We start from the raw sequence: 21,461 nt of genomic DNA on the forward strand, positions 1-21,461 counted from the left end.
CAAAAGTACTCTGACATCAACATTCCTGCAAGCTTTAGAAGATAATTTAACTAGAAAAACAATGTATAGAAGCTTCTATTGCTCAGAAGTGTTTTTCTAGGAAACATGGAATGAAGGATTTCTGAGTTTTTGAAAGAAACCAAGATATTTTGGTTAAAGGAAGCAAAAGCTGTCTTCTCCAAGAAGATTTCCTCACAGATACAATCATCAGCGCCCCCCCCCAAGACAACAAACATGGCAATTCCCACAGTCTCGCTTTCTCGTATGGTGCTGGGATCTAGTCACGCAAAGCCCCTTCCACTTTCCTGTGTTCACTTCACCCACTGATTGTCAGATGTAGATTTGGTACAAAAGATTGTCATGCTGAAACACACATGAAACAAAAATCCAAGCCAAAACTCACTGCTTAGGAGAGGAGGATGTTTTTCTTCAGATTTACAGTAACTGGTGCTTGAGACTTCAGGGTTGCTCTAGAATTAGTGCAATAACCAGAGTGTCCCACTCGAAGTGGCACAGTATCTAACATCAAAGAGTAGGAAATGTATGAATTTTTAGCAAGTGGAGGTTTCTGTATGAATACATCATGAGAGGAATATTTTTATAAACAAATCATCTCTGAAATGTTCTTCAGGAGTAATTTTTAACGCTGCCTGTCATAAATGAATCCAGAAATAATTTGTTTTGGTATTCCCAAACCAAATTTTGCAGCAGTTTTTGGGTGGAACACAGGTCTGTCAAGAGGGTCATAGCTTTGTACCTGCCAGCAAATTGCCAGAGCTTTACCACTGTATTTTTCCTTTGATTTTTTGTCATCAGAGGTATGTTATGTACAGACCTTTGCAGACTCGATACAGACAGATTGCAAAGGCTGCTCTTGGGTTTATTATTTCCTGATCCTCTTTGAAGAAGGGCCCTAAATTCATCCCCAGTGTAAGAGCTTTGCAATCACTCCACTTAGAAGCAGGACACCCATTTTGAGAGCCCTGTGAGATAAACCAACCCACAAACCTCACATTTAGGGTAAAAGCCAATGTCCAGGACATCAGATAGCTCACAGTCCCAACACTGTAGTCCAGCTAGACCCTCGTCCTTCCAAGCATCTTTATATGCATCTCAATATCAGCTATTCACAGAACTTAGGGGACCAGTTTCAGGGTAAAATGCAGTTAGCCTTCATGATGGATATTATAGTTTATCAGCTAGAAAAGCTGAGGGGCTTTATGCAAATTGAGGGGCAAGAATTCATGAATGACCTTCCAAAGCTCCTGCAGTAAAGAGCATAGGGCAGAAAAAGCAGCATTCGGGTAGCAGCTCACCTAGGACTACCCCACGGAGAGTATCACTGATGCTTGGTCACGAGCTTCAAATGTGCCCCAGACCAAGCTGGAAATCATGTAGGAAAAAAAGATACAGAGTGGGCGATGAAGCTGCATGTGAGTGAAAGCAGCTCCAACTGCCCAGACACACACACACATTGTCTGATCTGATCGGCTCCCAACCTCTCGCTAATAGTAATTAAATTGCTTTGATGAGCACTGACCCCTGGAAAAGCTTCAGTACAAACTGAATGGGCTTCATTGTTTTTTTCTGTCTCTTTTTCAGCTCCCCTCCTTTTGCTTTTTACCCCCTTAAGCCTTACTGCTTTTGCATCCGGACTGATTGCCCAGAGAGGGACCAAAGAGAAAAGCATCGCTTACCAGAACTAGGAAATATTTCACCACAGCCGTTCACCAGCCATTTCCCCTCTTTCTAGCCCCTGGAGCTGCTTCTGAAAGGGTCACCCCTTTCTGCTAGGATGTCACAAGCCGGAGATTAGAAGTAAATGCTCTGCAAGCCAAGCCGATCATCCCACTGCGCCTGCATCCAGGTACTGAAGCACAATCAATGGAAAAGTCCATCAGCCAGCAGAAAACACAGGCGCACACACACACACACACACTCCAGCCACAAAGCAATGGGAGTGGAGGGAGGCTGGAGGGAGAGCAGATGGGAGGGGGGTGGCTGGGGAACCAGGCAGCGGAGATGCTAACGTGACAGATGTGTTGACTTTAAGTTGAACAGGAAATTGAGGATGTGCGACACGGGGAGGAAAGACACTAGCTCATGTTAAAGGAGAAGACTTTCCCTGGTCTTTCCCTTCATTGCTTTCCCTCTTCCACTCCCATCCAGGCTGTCTCTGGTGATTTTTAGCTCTAACCTCACACACAGAAACAAGCCTGGGTTGCACTGACTCTGCCTGTGTGTCTGGGCAAGGCAGGAGCTGCAGGGCCAGCCAAGGTATTTCCCATCCGAGCAGTGAGTTGGGAGACCAGTCATTTATTCCCCCTTCAACTCAGTCTCCCCTGAAGTTATTTAAATGGCATCCTCTAGATGATGTGAGTAAAAGTGGGAACGTTGAACAGCATGACAAGGCTTTCAATTTGTCCCAGGTCTGGGCAGGGGAAAATACAATAGGTTTTAAATCCCGATTTAAGTTATGTAGGATAAGCAGCACAGAGTAGAATAAATTGATTTAAAGGCAAGAAAAATAAAGTGCCTTGGTGCTCTTAACTTCCCCATGAGCAAACCTGACTTTTCAGCAGTTCAGACAAGGGTGGCCAGGGTGAGTCTGAGGGGTGGCAGCTGTGCTTTTAGGGTTAGCATCCAGGGGGATACAGCTCCACGACAAGGTGACAGGGTGTCCAGGCAGCAGTAAAATGTGAAGAGAATTAAAGAAATCGTAATCCTGCACCGATTTCTTAGTTAAAGCCTGGAAAGCTAAGTGAAGGAAGACAAACTATACCAACTTGGAGAGAGAGCCCAGCTTCTAGAGATTAGGGGAGGAAAAAGAGTGACCCCACCACAAACCCAGACACAGAAAATCAGCAGTGCCAGCTATCTCGGTCTCCCAGACAAGGACGCTGTTCCTGCTTCACAAGCAGATCCCACACACGCTTTTTCTGTTGCCTTCAGTACCAAGAGGAAGAGTGCCTTTAGCATCCCTGCAGAGCTGGGTGGTAGCCACAGCCACAGACTGGCATGGCACAGCCGAGCCTTTCTCATTCTTCTCCCCACCAAAGCTTGGTCCCAAGACCCACTTGCAAGGGTGACAAGAACGTTTCCTCTATGGCATGTGTGAGTCCCCAGGGTGAGATTAGTGACAGGGCTCCTTTTTTCCAGCAGCTGTGGACTAGGTGAAGGACAGAAATCTGTCCTCTTTATGCACAGGGCACTTGCTCCATAACTGTGAAATATCCAGGTTTTGGTGCAATTCAGCCTGCTTCCCCCCTCACACCCCACCCACCTCCCCGCAACCCTCACTGTCCCTGAGTTGTGTCATTGGCCTCCATTCAACATTTTAATGGATTATCGACAGTGATCCAGTCGCACTCCAAATAGATGAACCTGACTTGCATGGCCAGAATTGCATCTGCAGAGCCAGCCCAAGCAGGTGGGTCTGGAGCACCTTCTCAGATGTATCGGCTGCAGCTCAAAAAGCATCCCTTTTTCTGGTTAGAGAAACAGCTTGAAAAAGTCTGGCAAGGATATTACACTTTGGAAAACTGCTGCTTTGGGTCTCTAGTCCCTCCTCCTACCTGCTGCCACACTCCCTCACCTCCACAATTATTTATAAAGCTCTGTGTTCTTTCCTAATCGGGATGCCATAATGTTCCCTTTTGCCTTGCACGTCACTCGTGTGTCACTCTGCGTCTGGGCCCGCAGTGACCTCTTGGAGCGAGCGCTTGGCAAGGCTGGCAGCAGCCAAATGAGTCATCAGCAACCTGCCCGCACCTCCCTCCCTCTGGCCATTGCCCCCCCGGCTCCCCCCCAGCCCACCGGCAGCAGGGCTGGCCTGGGGGGGGTTTAAAGCAGTCTAATCCCCAGGCTGGATAATTCACAGAAAGAGGATTACCCATTCTGTGCAGAGACCTTACTTAAATATAGACCAGCCTTCCCCTTGCATCGCAGGAGACATTTTCCCTGCACTGCTGCTCTGTCCCACCTTGGGGGGTTAACCCTGCTCTCCCCCAAACCTGGGACAACCCGGTTTTAACCCATAGAGTTATGGTGCAATAAAATCAGGGTTAGTAAAGCAGAGGCAAGACTGTAGCTCTGTGAAAGCCAGCAGGATTGTGGCAGACATTCTCAGGAGCATATTTTCTCCCTAATAAGTGCCAAGCTCCTTTGTTGGGGTCAGGGCACATACTGTATTACTGTATGTTTGAAAACCAGTGTCACGGTCCTGAACTACAGAGCCTGACAGCAGCGCATCAGGAGGGCCGAAGGGTAAGTGCTAAACTCAGATAATCCCACGGCAGGTTGCAGCAGCCCGCCCTGGGGAGCTGGGCATGGCGACCTGGCTCTGCTGAAAAGGAAAAGCAATAAGTAACACGTTACCTTCCCAGCTTGCCCTCGCGGAACGAGGGATAAAGTTGGGAGCTGCAGAAGATATCCCTGATGGATTCAGCAGCTTCTCAGCAGACCACGCTTCTCTCCTCACCCTCCTCTCATTTTCCAATCTGTCATCTTCCTCCTCCCCCCTGGCCCAGATGGTGAAGTAAGGTCTGACACAGCCACCACAGGCTCCTCTTTCCTACAACGTCTCTTTTTTTTTTTTTTTTGCTGTTAAAGTCCTTATGGGACTTTTAGTCACCGTAACATTAAAGCGTTCATTAGCACAGGAGTAATTCCATAATCTTTTCAGAAGAGAACAATTTCGGAGGTTCAGCTCATGATCTGGAAAATCAATTTGCCGACTTGACAAGGCAGGAAGAGGATTTTCAAGGCTGGCTTTTGGCTTCCCCAGCAGGGCTGTCAGCAGCCCTGGGACTTTGTGGCGAGGCCAGGAGAAGGCCACCCACAACAGCTTTGAGCAGAGGAGGGTGGCACCCAGAGCAGGCAAGGAAAGAGTTGGGCTCATGCTGCACCAAGTGCAGGCTATGCCTCAAAAACCAGACCTGCCTCACCAAGTTTTGCCCAGCAGCGTGCTGTATGGGTGGCACAGCTTCACCACAGATCATGAGGGATTTTCCTGGGTTTTTTTCATCTCTCCTACTTCATTTCACCCAAAGCAATGCTCCCAGCTCAGAGGTTATTACAAGCAAGAAAGGGGTATATTTTCAGCATCCTGCCTTTTCCCTGCAGGTACAGGCTGGATCAGTTCCTGTTTTGAAGTTAAACACATGCACCCCATGTACCAAACACCAGCTCATGTACTCTTATTCTCATGGGATTTTCCACATTTGCTTTGACTACACTTTCAGAAGTTGGTGCCCACACGCTGCCTACAGACAAGCAGCCAGATTTGCAGAGATCATCTGTATGTGCAAGGCTGACTTCTGGGGAGCACCCAGCTGTGCACGTGCAGGTTGGGGGCTGTATCAGAACCTGGCACAAAGAGGTATAAAAACTGGGCTTCCACCCCTGGCTCAGCCCCCTTGTTGTCAGGTACCAGTGAGTTTCATTCAAAGATGTTCTGGAACATAAATGGGCGCAAATAGCACAGCTGCTTCATGGGGCAGACCTCTCATGACTGGGCAAACTGGACAGGCAGGCTGTCTCCCGTCGGCTGCTTTCTGGGTCTTGCTTTGATGCTCTGGGAGGGTTCCCTCAGCACTCGCATGACACATTTGCAAAATCGTGTCAGGAAAGCAAAGGTGTCATTGCAGATCTGATCCCCAGCTGAGTTCAGCTAATATCAGTGGACATGCCCTGAAGAGGGGATGCATCAGGAGCTAACTAGGACCTCGGGGAGCTCGAGACCCGGGGCCCCTGTGTAGGTGACTGCTGCCTGTGGCAGCTCTCTTGCAGGGGAGGGAGGTATTCCCATGTCCCCCTCTTTCTGCTGGGGGGTGGAAGAAGGCTTTTCCATTGGGAAGCAGAATCAGAAGCAGCCCTGGACGGTGTTCCCACTCCTTTCTCCAGGTTTTCATGTAGGACAGGGCAATCTGACCATGGGCATAGTGAAGCGTTAGGGCCACACGTCATTTAGGGCAGGGGCACTAAGATGTATTTCCAAATGAGGAGGAGACATCTGGCTCAGTCCTTTCAGCCAGGCATGATCACTGCAGCATTATTGTACACTCAATATCTAGCCAAGAAAGCCAGAGAATTAACCCTTTTCCTCTCTCTTCCCCCAAATAATAACACTAGAGAGCTAGAGGAGTCATGAAACAGCAGTTTTCATGCCATGTCAGACACATGATTTTTACTCTCACCCTACCTGAAATTCCTGCTGTGGCTCTTCGTGGCAGGAGACCCCTTTTAAGCTCTAATACGTGTTTACGAGTGCCTGACCTAAACCCAGCGAGTGTTCCCTGCGGTGCACACGGGGCACCGCACTGCTCCTCACCTACACATTATAACCATCAGGTTGTTACTCTCTTCTTTTCCTGAGAAAAGGTCATCCCTGACCAGTAATATCCTTATGAACCCCATTCCCACCCACCATTCTTAATGGGGTTTTGGTGTTATAGATCATATTACTGCAGTTTGACACATGTAATGAAAATTTCCTTTGAACAACACCTGTCCTCTAAAAGAAAAATAGTCCCTGCAGAGACGGACGCCTGGATGTGTTACAGGATGTGCTATAGGCATGCACACATGCACGGAAACTTCTCACCAGAGAAACCAGGTCCTGCTACAGCCACCGCTCAGAGACCCAGCCCCGCCAGCCCCTAAAATCATCACTTTCTCTCTGTGCCTTCATTTAACGCTGCCTAACACAGGTGACTAACTGCAGCTTTAGCTGCATTTAAGCTCTCCTGGAGACTGGGGAGGATAACGAAGGGAGGACAATCAAAATGGGTGCTGACAGTGTGGTAACCAGCAGGGGAGACGGGGCCGGGGTGCGTGCAGGTACCAGCACAGCCCCCCAGCCCTGGGGTGCCACCACCTACACAGGCATGCACAGCTCCCATGCGGACACGGCTGCCCCTCTCCCCATGCAAACACCTTCTCCTTCTTCCCCCCAGCCCACTGCAAGCTGGACACGCACCAGGAGCACGCTTTTAAGAATTGCTTCAGCCCGAGTTACAACTCTTAGGCACAGCAGCTCCTCTGCAGAGAGCCAGGGCAGCCAGGCAGCGCAGCAGGGCCAGTTTAAATCGCTGCTCCGCTCGCCCCTGCTCTGACCTCTCCAACCTCAACAAGCGAGCAGAGTCCCTGACAGTCCCCACCGATTCATCCCAACTCAGACACCGACTCCACACCCTTGAGCATCCCCTTTTCCACGGCATCTTTTGTTTTCGTTTTTTACAGGGAGCTTTCCCGTGCCCCTAGAGCTGCCTCAGCACCTGCCCAGCGCTCGGCACCGAGACCCCACATGCTGCCAGCCCTCCAGCAACTGCTTCTCCCCCTTTTCCAAAGAAGCAGAGGGAGCGACTCTCTCTTACCTGGGGCTCCCCAAGTTGCCGGCGGTGCTGCCTGCGCGGCGCAGCGTGGCGTGCGGTGCAGCGATGCTCCGCGCTGGCATCTCTCTAGCAGTGATGCAGTCCTGCCAGGCGCAGCATGCCAATGATGCAGCCCTGGGGATCCCAGCCGAGGGAGCCCAGGGCTGGGAGGGAGCCCAGTGCTGCCTGTCTTACCTGCATCCCTGCCTCCCCCACCCTGGCCGCAAAGCGTGCGGGGAGGGAGTGTGCGGAGGCAGCCAGAGAGAAGGGGAGAACGCGAGAAGCTGCACAGCAGGCAAAGAGAGAGAGAGGCAAAGCTTGTGTAATTTCATCACAGTAATAAAATCCAGCCTAGTGCTAAACATTGCAGCTCTCTACTAGAGTTCTCCATGCAACGAAGGAGGATTTTATTCTGTTCGGGCTTTTTTTTTTTTTTTTTTTTAAATGTTTCTAGCTGTAAGCAGAAGGGAATCCCAGCATGACTGGTTATTATGCTGGCATCCTTCATCTCTCCACTTTATATATTAGACCATTGCTACGTTTGAGACCCCTCTCCCTGTTGTGGCTAAAGGGCAAGGCTAGGGAAAATGCCATGTTTCAGGGATAATCCTACTGTGGGATAAGTCTGTTCTATTTAAAAATCCCCTTGCGTTTATAATTTGGGAGTCCACTGCCAGGAGAGAAGTAGCAGCAAGAAAAACCCTACTGTCCATACAATTTTATACTTACAAGAGACCATGTGGACACAACAGTGGGGAATGTAGTCTGCCATGGAAATCCATCCACGATCATTTTGTATTATTAGAAGAGATAACCAGATAACACAAGGAGGTGTCTTACTGAGGAACAAAGCACTCAGCTCCTAACTATTAAGAAAGCATTGCCAGCGGACACGGTGAGGATGTCCACACCCTGCAACATCTCTCCATGCAGAGAAATACCCAAACTACCCAGATAATGGCAGCAATAAAGATTTGCACTAGCAGCTTTCCATTGCTGCTTCTAATAACCTATAACCAAATAGGAATATGGAGACACAGGCTTCATTTTTTCAGCATTTTTCAGATTAATTTTCAGCATTAACTCCTTGCACTTGTTAAAGGGATAGAACAAAGTAGTGAAACCAAAAATCCAGCCACTCATCCTGGCTCCGTCAGCCACTAACATCTAGAAAGCTACTTTCACACTCTGTGCCCCAGTTTCCTCACCTGTAAAGCGGTGCTAGTGCTACTGGTCTCTCCAGGCTATATAAGCACTAGGAAATATAACTTCTTTACTTGTCTCCAAGGCCCCTCCAGACACACACTCTGCCTTTACCTCTCTGTCCTGTATTTTATAACCTGCTCCCCTCAGCTCACCTGATTTGAATCTCCAGCTCAGGTGTGTTTGTAATTGTTGACAGCATTGAAAATTGGGCCTGGAAAGTCTCTCTTTATCTAATTCTTTGCTGGTACAGTTCCTGTGACTGCATGGTGGCACCACTTCCACAGCAAAAATGTGGTAGCTAATTAATTTAAATTTTTTCACATCCACTCATTTAAAAATTGGAACTCAGATTTGAAGTTCAGCTTTATTCCTCCTAGTGTGATACATTAGTTTAATTGCATTTTGGTTTTGGTACAGCGCACTGATTGCTTTGATGTGGGAACACTTTAGAAGTCAAATTGTTATCAGTACTCCTGTCATCTATAGGGCAAGTATCAAGGCTTTGGCAAAACTAAAAAGCAAGCCAGTCTGTCACCGTGCCACTGAGTACCACTTTGCTTGTCTGTCACTCTTCCTCTGAGCTCTCCAGCTCATTAATACTTCAAATTCTTCAGATCACAGTAACTCTATTTGCATGTGTCAGATCTACTGCACCTTGCATGGGTCACGCTCAGAAAGCGCAGCACGGTTCATAATTGCGTTTCCCCAGAGAGGGCTTTGGGGCAGTCCTGGAGATGTTCTCCAAGCTCCATTGCCGCTGCTATCGGAAGAAGGTTGCTCTGCCCCATGTCATCTTTCATTGCATATGGGATTGCAAGCGAGGGAAGATGTGGCAGACTAGCCAAACGAGCACCCCAACGTCCCTGCTGGGCTTTTCTCAATTCCCAGAAAACTCCCTGCATCCACTTTGCTTACTGTTTTCTATGCAGGATAGGTCTAGCTTGAGTAAATTTGATTTAAATCTCACTGTAGGATCAACAGGGAGGGAGGCAATAAATCTGGGAGATGTCCTTTACCATTGCGTTGTGATTATCAGCATTTTTAATTACCTCTGCACCCTAGGCACAACTGTGAAACTCTGTTAATCACTGCTGGCTGTATCCAGGTACCTCAGAGAAAGAAGAACCATTTTCCACAGTGCCATATGGTGCCAGCAGGGAACCTGATCCTCACAGGCTGCCTGACATTGAAGGCAGCAGGGCAGGGAGGCCTAATATCTTTCTATTTTAAAAAGCACGTTGATGAAATCTGCAGCAATCCAACTGTTTCAGAGTTGCAAGAAGTAAATGGCAGACAAAGCTGAGCTGCAAAGAACAAGGACCTGGCGAAGAGATGGAGAAAATGATACAAACTCTCCTACTGCAAGGAAATAGGTGTCTGTGTAAGGGTTAATCGCACAAGTATACATATGAACATGGTTACACAGACAGGCAAAGGGGGGTTGATGTAGCCCTATGTATAGCTCACAGAGCAGCCCCAGACCTCCTGGGCAGGGGGGTGGGATGGGAGATCTGGCCCAGCTGTGTGAGTGCAGCAGAGCCCCACAGCCATAATCACTCCATTCTCCTCTTTTATCCCGCCTGCAGCATCAGGACTTGCACAAACAGGACACCAGGAACCCTTGCACGCTGGTGCAGAGCCAGGCAGCCCCGAGTACCCTCCTTCAGCAGTGCTCAGGCGCTGTTGGGAAGGCGCACAAGGGAAACTGAAGCAAAGCAAGAAGTTAAGTGGGGCTGGAGCTCTGATGGCTTGCAGGCTCTCAAATGAGAGGAAGATAATTAGAAGAAAAGTATGACTCTGAAAACACACAATGCATATTTCATGGCTCTGCCAGAGCAATCACTTACACGCCAGGGCGCTTGCCCTCAAAGGTACTCTGCATCACAGGGTGCTGAGAGATGGGCAGATGCTCAGGGCAGGGCTTTCTGGCATGGTTTTCAGGGTTCCCTCCCCACATGGGCATTCATACGTGTGTGTGGGTACAGACACTCACACGCACTCTCACATGTCCCTCTCCAGCCCTGAGCCCTCTTTCACGATCTGCACAGGGAGCCCCAGCCGAGCAGCGACACGGGCCCCCATGCACAGGAGTGTGACAGCACGTGCTCCCGCACCCTGGCCCCAGAGATGTCCTTGTCCAAACAGGAGCCAGGAGAAGCCAGTTTCAATGTCCAGCAGGTGTTGAACAACTCTGAGGGGTGTCACAGCAAATCCTTGAGCTGACAGGGCTTGAGGCTGGGGGCTGCAGTGTGGTGCCACAGGAGCTGCACATTGCTACCTCTCTGAGGCGTGCGGTGCCAGCAGGCTGGTGTCTGCTGCTCTCCACTGGTGACAGTCATCAATCTAGAAACAGCCCTCACCTCCCCCTCCCTCCACCACTTCTGCTAATGTAACTTTACTTAGGAAAGCCAGAATCCGTCATTAATAGAAGGGAGAGTCCCAGGCAATGTTTGATTGCATTTACTGTTATACCCAGTAAGTGGCATTAGTAATACGGATAATGAATACAACGTAAAAAAGCTGTACAAAAGTGAAGTCTAATTATTGGTATTGCTGCTTGTTTGCTGGCAGACGTAGGTAAAAAGCATATGGAAAAAATCTGGATATCAATAAAATAGCTGTCAGTCCTCTGAGCTGCAGGTCTTGCTGCAAAGGGATTACGTTGCCAAGACCGACAAACAAATCAGGAGGACACAGCATCCAGCAAGGAGTGAAGCCGGGCTGCACTGCATCGGGGGACCGAGCGGCTGCCTGCTTTGGGGAGGTGCCCAGCTCAAACCGGGGCAGCCAGGCTTTTACACTCGACACACTGCAGCGTGAAATCATGCTGGAGGCACGGTCTGGATCTGTGAAAGCTTTCCATGCCCATGGTTCAGTTGGGGTATGCGGATATGTACACACACACACATACCTGCTGGATGGGGCACGTTACGCAGGGCTGGTCAGGAGCAGAAAAAGATGCTGTAATACTTGCAGCATGCGACTTGCCACCCACATCGCTAACGTGCTGCACAGAAATGTTAAAAGGAGAGATGAGTTACTGAAACTTGGAGAAATGGGGGGGAAAAAAATCCCAGCGCATTTTATATTTTCCACTGAAATTCTGAGCTTGTCTGACTAAGGCTCTGTTTAATGAAAGCAAAATAATACTTTTTTTACTAAAATTAACCTGTCACTTTCTGCTTGACACAAGCTCCTGATTATTGCAGCAACCCAAACAGCTGCACAGTCGGCAGCTCGAGGAGGACCGGGGAATCCCAGCACAACCTGTGCTCCGGGGCACCAGCCCCGTGGCCGCCTCAGCGAGGCGATTCCGCAGAGTACGGGCTGCAAAACACCACCTACATTTGTGTCCTCTGAACCAAAGGGGCTCCCGAACCACCTAAAACCACCTAAAACCCACACGACGCCACTGACACTGAGATTTCAGGGCAAAATTACAGTTGCTGAGGAAATATCAATTTACTTGAACTGGAAATGTGAGCTGGAGAGGCTGTACCACACTAATAAAACAGAAAATGAGCATTATAGTAAGCACTTATCTGAAAACTATTTGTGGCACAGAAGCTTCAGTTTTCCAAAGAGCCACTGCTCTTAAAAGGTACTGCTGCTGCGTGCTGTGACAGGCCAGGAGTTGTGATGTCAGATGACATCCATCAGCAGCATCACTGCCTGTAAATGGTTGAACGTAAAGGGATGAGAGTGCTTAAATTTCTCCAATCCAGCAGAAACCATTCCGTAAGACAGGCCTAAGCAGAAAAGCGCAGGTACGTCGGCAGGTCCTGGTGCAAAGGCCAGGCTAATGAGGGCGGCAGGACCTGTGCTGACAGCGCGGCACCTGCTCAAGCGTAGCATGTTGCTGTCTCATGCAAATCTCTGCTGAAGGCAAAGCCCCACCTAACAGCTGCATCCTCCAGGATCACCTTCAACATTTTTTTTTCTCTTTTTCTAATGGTTCTGTTGGTCTAGGTTTAAAATCCCAAGTGCAAGTGCAGTGAACCATTAAAGAGCAGTTCACACATCTCTTGCTTCCCTGTTTTCATCTTTTGAAACAGAGGAATATATTGTCAGGTTAACTCTTGAGTTTGCAGAGCTCTAAGGCATTAGGCAGAATTTATTTGTGTGGAAAGGATGAATGGTTCCCTACATGTTAATAGCACAATCAGTGACAAAATTCTCGGCATTAATATTTAACGTCCTTTGTTATGTGCATGCCTGACTTATTCAGGGAGGGCTGAGTCAGGAGATCAGAAGCTGCTGGGAATTGAATAAGCATTATTTGTGGGAGTTCTCTGAGTGGAAAGCAGAGAGCAGAAAAGACATTGTTTTTATGTGTGGTAACTCAATTGTCAAGAAACTGTGCATTTATGTGTAGTGTATAATACATGCAAGAAATTACTGCAATGGCGCTCTGTGGCTTTTTTCACCACATGATTTCTTTAATGTTATTGCCTGCTATCTCTCGCCCTGTGTGCATACATAGGTATTAATTGTATGAGAAATGAAAGGGAAAATCTAACAGACTAAAACCAGCGTACATCCCCTGCAAAGTCATGATTATTCCTGTAACAGTAGGACATAGAAAACTCAGAGAAACAGCAGCCCCTGAGGAGCAGGCATTGTACAGCACAGTCACTTCAGACTCACATCTTTTATTCAGATTTCCTGTGAGTTAGACAACTAAGTACATTGAGAATGTGAATCCTAAATCATTAATATTTCTTCTTCTATGTGTATATGTACACACAAACATATTTATTCTGTATGTTACATTAAAGAAATATTAATCTTAAATCTGTCCTTCCTATGTACCCATCGTGATACAGCTTTCATAGACGGTTCCATCCTGCTCCCCTGTACAGAACAGATATCAGCATTGTCAGTGGGCTTTCCAGGTATCAGCGCTATGGCTGTTTTTCAACTTAAATTGCCCATAAATGCTATATTTGAAAAGCCTTTCCATATTTCCATGATTACTCTGTAACTACGTGAAATTGTCTACAGCACTTATTTCACCTGAGCAATTTTCAGGAACTCTCTGTTAGATGTGGACATCTAAGGGTGTAAGAAAATGTGCTATTTTACATTACTGAGAAATCAAATACAACCCTGTAATTCCAGATGCGAAGAGACAGAGGAAGGTGGAGTTCAGGTTTCATTTCTTCTTACTCATCTGGAAAAGCCTTTTTTCTTGAAGCTATGCTTTCTGGGCAATTTCCTTGAGGGAAGCAGAGGGGCCTCTCTGTTTCAAGGGAAAAAAGGAACATTGAGATTTTCAAACAAAAATCACGTTAGCCATTTAATCATGTCTTTGACTCACACCCGAAACAGAAGGTTGCTCTAAGCGGTATCAGAAAGGACTTTAATGATTTTAATGTGCCACTGGGCTTCATCTGCATCCTGGGCATCCCAGCAGCCAGAAGCCTCACTGGGCAGAAAGCACCACAGCCAGCCTGCTTTCCAGTAATGCAACTGGAGGGGGAAAGGGATGGGGAGATATTTGCACAGGATTCAGCTGAAAAGTGCATGAAAATGGAATGACTGATGATCCTAGAAATGTTTCACATATTTGCACCGCTGGCTTATAACTTCGTGAAATTATCTAACACCATCGAGGCTTGTCACGAACCGGTTGTGCCTGCACTTGGACAGAGACTAGATATAAAAAGGGAGAGAAAGGGGGAAATTTCCCTGAGCAGAAGTGAAGAAGAGGTGGAGGAAAGCAGAGAAAAGCATCAATATGAAGCCACAAGGCTGGAGTGAGGAGTAGCGGGTGCTGGCCCAGGCGGCTACAGCGGGGACCTGCCCTTAGCAGGTGGCAGCAAGTGAGCCGGGATGGATGTGGATGCAAAGGATGCTGCTGTGTGCCCAGGGCATCCGTGGTACGGCACGGGGAATTCAGGTCTCCTGATAACTTCTGTCCACCAGAAAAAAAGGTAAAAAGAAAAAAAAATAAAATGAAACCACAAAATCGACAGATCACTTAGCATAAAAAACCGAGATAGCAGCTAGGTGATGTGCTGGAAGCATTACATTTATTTTTTTTTATTTTATAGCTATTGCAGTAGCTCTGTCCTAGCATCCAGGTATCGCAGTCCCCTGAGAAGCTGTGTTTTCCTTCACAAAGGCCTCTAGGTGAGCTCTGGGGTATAGTGTGTGCTGAGGTCAGCCCCTGCCTCAGCTTGGCTCGTATTTTGAATGCAACGTTCCTGTTTGGACCAGACTCATTGGTGCAGGTGGGGACGCAAGTATTCGGTTGCAATCCTGGGCCAGCACATAAGCTACTTTCAAGAAGAAAAGGGAGGAGACTTGCTTCCCTACTTTTAGCCTGACTTTGGTATAATATTAATGTCATTTACTATTAATGTTACATATAAATAAACATGAGGAACCATCCATATCCACAAATGCCATTCCTGTTAGCTGCACGTCCTTCAGAGAACTGCTCAGGTGCAACACTTCATTCGTTGCTCTCCAAAGCCCCATGATTAACTGACCATTCCCCAAACTGTGTTCCCTCTCTCCTCAGGATCCAGCTGGATGCCAGTTGCATGTCCATGTGCGCCTTGCAACAGGAATGTCATTAGCAGGGATTAGATAGACTCCTCCTTTCACCCAGCCCCCAGGGTAAAACAAAAAGGAAATCCACAAGCTTTTGGTTTTGTAAAATGTGTGATGGCTCTTTATTAGAGCTAATGAAGAAAACACACAGTTTGGGGGCTATGTGACTCATGCTTATACCCCCCCAGCTCCGTGTAAAACCAGTGTCAGAAGCTCTCATCAGACAGTGTGACAGGTCAGCATATGACCACAAACACCACTGCCAAGACACACAGGGTTTGATCTTCTCAGTATGGATGGGCACACAGGCTTGCTCAACGGTGATAAAGACGCTTTTGTCTTATCCAGCTGGAAACAGGACTGCTTGGATACCCCATGAGAAAGCTGGCTCTCATGTGATTTCCAGACCATGTTTTTCATATCACAAAATCATAGAATCACAGCATGGTTTGGGTCAGAAGGAACCTTAAAGACCATCTCGTTCCACCCACCACCATGGCAGGGACACCTCCCGCTGGCCCAGGCTGCTCCCAGCCCCATCCAGCCTGGCACTGAGCACTGCCAGGGACGGGGCACCCACAGCTGCTCTCACCACCATAACAGAAAAGAATTTCCTCCTAATATTTAACCTAAACCTGCCCTCTTTCAGCTCAGCGCCACCCCCCTTGTCCTGTCACACATGCCTTTGTAAGAAGCCCCTCTCCAGCTCTCTTGCCGGCCCCTTTAGGTGCTGGAAAGTGCTGGAAAGTCTCCTTAGAGCCTTCTCTTCTCCAGGCTGCACAACCCCAACTCTCTCAGCCTGTCTTCAGAGGAGACATATTCCAGCCTTCTGTTCATCTTCATGGCCCTCCTCTAGACTTACTTCAACAAGTCCATGTCCTTTCTATGTTGAGGACCCCAGAGCTGAAGGCAGGTCTCCAGGTGGAGTCCCACAAGAGTGAAGCAGAGGGGGAGAATGGCCTCCCTCACCCTGCTGGCCACGCTTCTCCTGATGCGGCCTAGGGTATGGTAGGCTTCCTGGGCTGCAAGCATGTGTTGTTGGGTCATGTTGGGCTTTGTAGAGGAATGAAGCTGGGTTAATTAACATTGATAATATACAGCTGTGGGCTGGCTTCAGGGGCAGGGGGGTGGCTGATGTAGATAAAGTGCAAGTGTGGCTGGTTCTGTTAAGGGGTTGGGCAGCCAAGGAAGAGGGAACAGCTGAGGAAGAGAAAGAAGCAGAGAGAAGACAGGGTGTGAGAACATGACTGCACCATGGATGAGGAGAGACTAGGAGAAGGCAGCAGAGGGACTGGCATGAAGAGTCTGTTGGTATGAGATGGTAAAATAAACCTCGTTGCAGCTGGCTAGTTTGGAGAGTGCTGGGACAGGACATTTTGTCAACCAACAGCCCAAGTGTTTCTTCTCAGGACTGCTCTCAATCCATGGTCCACCCAGCCTGTATTTGTGCTTGGGATTGTCCCAATCCATGCCCAGGACCTTGCACTTGGCCTTGTTGAACTTCCTGAGGTTTGCACGGGCCCATTTCTCAAGCCTGTCAAAGTCCCTCTATGGCATCCCTTCCCTCCAGCGTGTTGACTGCGCTACACAGCCTGGTGGTGTTGGCAGACTTGGTGAGGGTGTACACAATCCCAGTGTCCATGTCACTGAGAAAGATGTTGAACGGTGCTGGTCCCCATACCAACCCTTGAGGAATGCCACTTTTCACTGGTCTCCATTTGTCACGGGTGTCCTCTTGGAGATTGAGCCATGTACAGCAACTCGTTAGCCTGAAATGACATTAGAGATAGTGCCCTGTCTGGCTCTGAGCTTCTGGGTCATCCATTGGTTTTTGGCTCCTGGCCCAAGCTGACAGTCCACTGTCAAATGTCACTGGGAGAGCACTCGGGGTGACCAGGGCTCCACGTCATGTAGATGGCTTCTCTAAAAATAGCTGTGCAGCACCACTGTAGAACAACAACCAGGCACTTGTGCTTAGTGCAAAACACAGAGCTTGAACTGTTAAGCAATATGCAGAAACCTAAACATGGTAGCTGATAGACACCCGAGTACCAGTTGAACTAGAGAGACTCAGTATCTTCTATCAGTAGGTAAAACACAAGATCTTCCAAGGAATCGGAGACTTTGAGCTTCTTTTGGTGAGCCCTTATCTGATCCCCAGCTCAAACCTTTCCTTCCTCCTGTGTATGGACCAGAAGCAAGCTCTTCCAGAAGCTACAGCACAGCATAAATCCAGTGCACTCAGCTTGAAGCTCTCCATGGTGTGACCTGGCACATGTGATGTAAATACATTTCATCTGGAGGCACCAGGGTCCCTAACGACCTCCCTGATGACGGTATTATGCTGCCCACTCTGTGGACTCATCACCTCCTAGTGAAACAGGGCTTCCAGTCTTCTCATGCAGGTAAGCTCACCCGGCCCTTCCTTCCATGAAGGGAGTTTTCTTCACTAGAGATCCAAGAGACATTTAAAGCAACACACTTTTCATGTGGATGCATGCAAGTGAGCCGGAAGGATGTGAGCTCCTGACCCTAGCAGAGCCTTCGGTGTCCTGCCAGACATGTCAGCAGATGGATTTTCCTAAGGTTTTGGAGACTAAATGAGGAAAATGAGTGTGGTGGGATTGCTGGGGCACTGCAGATTCAGTTCATGGCCTCCTTTCCAGCACTTGCTTGCAGCCTCGTCTCTGCCCCATCTCTCTAACAGTCTGAGAAGCAGATCGTGTGCCAAACCCACCCCCTTTACCCCCCACTGCCTTAATCATCTCCCTCCACCATATGTGTACATCTGCCCAGATGTGTACTTGCTGTCTAAAAGTTTTACTTCCAATGCACGCAATTTCTTAGCTCTGCAAACGATCAGCTATGACGTTTCTCTGTTAGCACAGCACTTCCTTACGCAAAGAGGAGAGGGGCTCCACTCCTGCTGCCTGAAATCACTGCCTTGTAGTTCGCTAGCAATCCTTGCACTATGTCTTATCCACATGTAAAACATCTTCCTGGGTTCTTTCCTCCCCCCATTCTTGGATGCCTGAGGGTGCTGCAAAAAAGCTGGAGAAGCCAATTCTGGGCAAATGCTGGACATGGTTTCATTGCTCTCTTTTTTGTTTAAGGGGGGGTGGAGGGGTGGGAAAGGAGTTCTGAAAACATGACCTTTGGTTGGACCAACACACTAGGTCACAGATAGGTCTCTGGTGCCTTTTAACAACCCTTCAGCCCAAGGCAAGCACGGAGCTGGAGCCAGCCAAGATGGCAATACTAAACAGGATCCATCTGCTTGCTCAGGCACACACACGCCTCTGGGATGACCTGCAGTCTTCAGCAGGATCACTCCAGCAGCAACTCAGTGCGTGGATGATCCAAGAGGTGGAAATCATGCCACAGAAGGGAACAGGGGACACAAGAAGAGATGGCTGATGCTTCCCGCCATGGGCAGTGCCCAGGGGACCCACTGCTGCTGCATGTGTATAGCAGGGGAGAAGAGAGAAGTGAAACAAATGTAAACTCAACTTCTTTTCACCTTTTTTCCCTCTGTAAGCATCTAAGCACCAGTTACGTTCCTGGGATTGCTGGGTCCCTGGATCTGGAGATGCTTGTTCTTGCTGGAGCTGCTGCCTGCCAAGAGCTGAGACGCTTCTTTGATACTGCAGAGCCCCAGCCCTCATGAGAAGGAAGCATCTCATCACTGTCTCTAGCAGGGACTTGGTGCCAGCCAGTCAGCAGCCTCATTTGTTTGGAGTCCAGCCTTGTCCCTGCTTTGTTTGCTGCTTCTCATGGCAACAGACAAGCTGTGGAGAAGGTTTTTCACCCACACTCTTTACCTGATAACAGCCTTGAACCAGCATCTGTTTGCCTGGAGGCACAACTCCTTGCTGCTAGTTGGGACCTATTTCTTAGGAATTGTTGCTAAATGATGTCACTTTGGAATGAGCTCCTGTCAGGCTGTGTCTGCACTACCTAAACTCCAAAGCCGCCGAAAATTGCTGCCGCTGGTGTCCGAAGGAGTACAGGGACAACCAGAGATGTTGAACATGTGGGCTTCATCCCTAACCTCTCAGATGGCACTAGGCAAGTCTTTCTTGTTTGAAAATTGCCCCCAAAGAGAATTGGGGGAGTGGGGATGTGGGTGCAGGGGTCTGCTCGCTGCTCACCTGGGTGTCCCTGTGCCTGCCCCTCTCCTGCCCATGGGAAAGCTCCTGCTCTGCTCTCTGCTGTGACTGCGTGTGCTCCTGGGCAGGCAACGCCTCTTCTCCTCCATGGTACGTGCAGTGCCTGGCACAGCTGGGCTGTGAGATCAGCCTCTCAGAGCTGAAGAAACAGCAAAATAATAACAACAGCCGTCAGTGGCTGGCTAATCAGTGTTATCTGGCTCATCTCGGCCAGCGTCTGCAGCTGGGGCTGCTCTCTCCAGGCCAGCATCGCTGCTGTGCACCCACTCACCCTGCCTCTGCCGCTCTGCTTGGGGCCAGTCCTGAGAGGGTAAAGCAGCACAGCTCCGGTGGCAGGGCACTCAGCTCCTTCCTCAGCCTTCAGGTCTTTAGCAGCATTTGACTTACAAATGTGGCTATTTCAAAACCTTGCATGGAGTTGATTCAGGCACAGGGACCCCTGTGACTTCTAGTTTGGGGTTAGCTTCTGTAGAACACTCAGAGCATCTTTTTAGACTTCATCTTTTCTGGCTGATGGCTGGATGTTAATAGGTACCAAAGCGCAGCTCAGACACAACTGTAGCAAAATGGGTTCAGTGAATAACAGAATTGAAGTGGGGCTGGGTCAGAGCAATGGCTTGGTCACTGCACAGAGCTGAGCTGCAGGTCTAGGGCTGCCAGCCCCTGACTGGGGGGATGCTGGCCACAGAAATGACACATGGATGCTGCCAGGTGGTGGCAAGGGGACCTTGCCCTGCCTGGGGGTGGCAAACTGTAGCAGGGAAGACCTTAAGACCCTTTACAGTGTGACTTTTTAAGATTGTGTGATTTTTTTTAAGATTGGACCAGAGAGCAGCTAGACTGCAGTCACTCTTTGGACATCTATGTTGGGGCCGGATGAGGTTCAGCACAGCTACAAAGCACTGAGAGTCCCAGGTCTGGCCAGACTTGCCTATCTCCAATTTTCATCACCACACAGCGTCCTGTTATAACTCTTGGTTGGACGAGCCGGCCACTACTGCATCACCCCATGTTGCTGTCATTGTAGTGGAGGTAGAGTGATCTAAGTTACCATACTGTTTCTAAAACACTTCACTAGTACGTTTTGGCCCTGACCATGCTGGGTGTGGGACCAAAGACAAACACACAGTCACGCACAGACACACACTCCTACATGCAGACACCCTTCACAGCCTCATGTTTCTGGCTGGCTGATGAACAAGGGAGCAACCGATCTGATGGAATGTAATTTAGCACAGGACCTAGTGGAGTGCAAAATCGCACCCGGTGCCAAGGACTTGTGATTTACGCTTCTGTTCCTGCAACAACAAACCGAGGCAGAAAAAAAATAAAATAAAATAAAAAAAAGCTTTGCCGCTTTGCCGGATTTTCCATCCCCTGCCGAGACGTGAAACCGAATGGCAGCCAGTATTCACAGCAACGCCCACGGTTAAACGCCAGCGCTGTTGCCAACTCCTGCAATGTTATCACAAGCCTCATAGCATTTGCTTTCCTTTCTTACAGTCCCAACCTCTGGAATCATGGGATTAAGCAGGCAACTCAGCTTCTGATTTTAACAGCAGTTTCTACTCCTCACTGTTAAGAAGAAAAGCTTGTGAGTGGGACAGGTTCAAATCTACAAAGAAAATGAACCAGTGTATCTACTTCAAATACGGTAATTTTTAAGTCAATTTTATTTGGAGAAAGAGTTTTGAATGTTTTGGAAAACAGAACTTGTTAGCAGCTGAAGGAGACCCTTAAAGGGGTAAAAAAATAGTCTCAGCTAAGAAGATGCTGCAGAAGGAATATAGACTTCTAAGTAGCCTGGGTTTTCATTGCTTTATGTTGACAGAAAGACCAGCAAAGCAGAACATCTGGGTTCAGTAGTTAAGGTAAAGCACATTTTGGGTCAAGAGATAACCTTAAAATTAAAAATGTGAAGACTGAGACTCCCTAAAAAGAGAATTAAGCTCAGTAAGTAACCCTGCCTTTGTCCCAAGGTTAGACCATGTGGATGGTATTGATGCATCAGTGCTCCAGAATAAGGAGTTGCAGGATCTGCATGTAAAACACCTGCCATTTTGCAATGCTTGCTGTAAGAAGCTTCGTGTTGGAGTCTTACAAAGCAGTCAGAGGGGTGGAGAGATGTCGCCAGTGCTCGCAGCCCCCAGAC

At 48.5% G+C, this 21,461-nt stretch overlaps 1 protein-coding gene across 2 annotated transcripts in view; it reads right to left on the bottom strand.

Annotated features, from left to right (window-relative positions):
• The window catches only part of SV2B (synaptic vesicle glycoprotein 2B), a 70,242-nt gene extending 62,527 nt beyond the window's left edge, over window positions 1-7,715 (bottom strand). The window contains exons 1-2 of one of the 2 annotated variants that reach the window (XM_037395854.1): window positions 7,377-7,715; window positions 1,698-1,870 (exon numbers count right to left, since the gene is read on the bottom strand). The gene's annotated coding sequence lies outside the window, so the exon portion shown is untranslated. The remainder of the gene's footprint in view (window positions 1-1,697; window positions 1,871-7,376) is intronic. The other variant, XM_037395855.1, reaches the window with a different exon arrangement.
• Window positions 7,716-21,461: the final 13,746 nt, after the last annotated feature.

The sequence above is a fragment of the Falco rusticolus genome, chromosome 7 (genome assembly GCF_015220075.1).
Source record: "Falco rusticolus isolate bFalRus1 chromosome 7, bFalRus1.pri, whole genome shotgun sequence".
Classification (NCBI taxonomy): domain Eukaryota; kingdom Metazoa; phylum Chordata; class Aves; order Falconiformes; family Falconidae; genus Falco; species Falco rusticolus.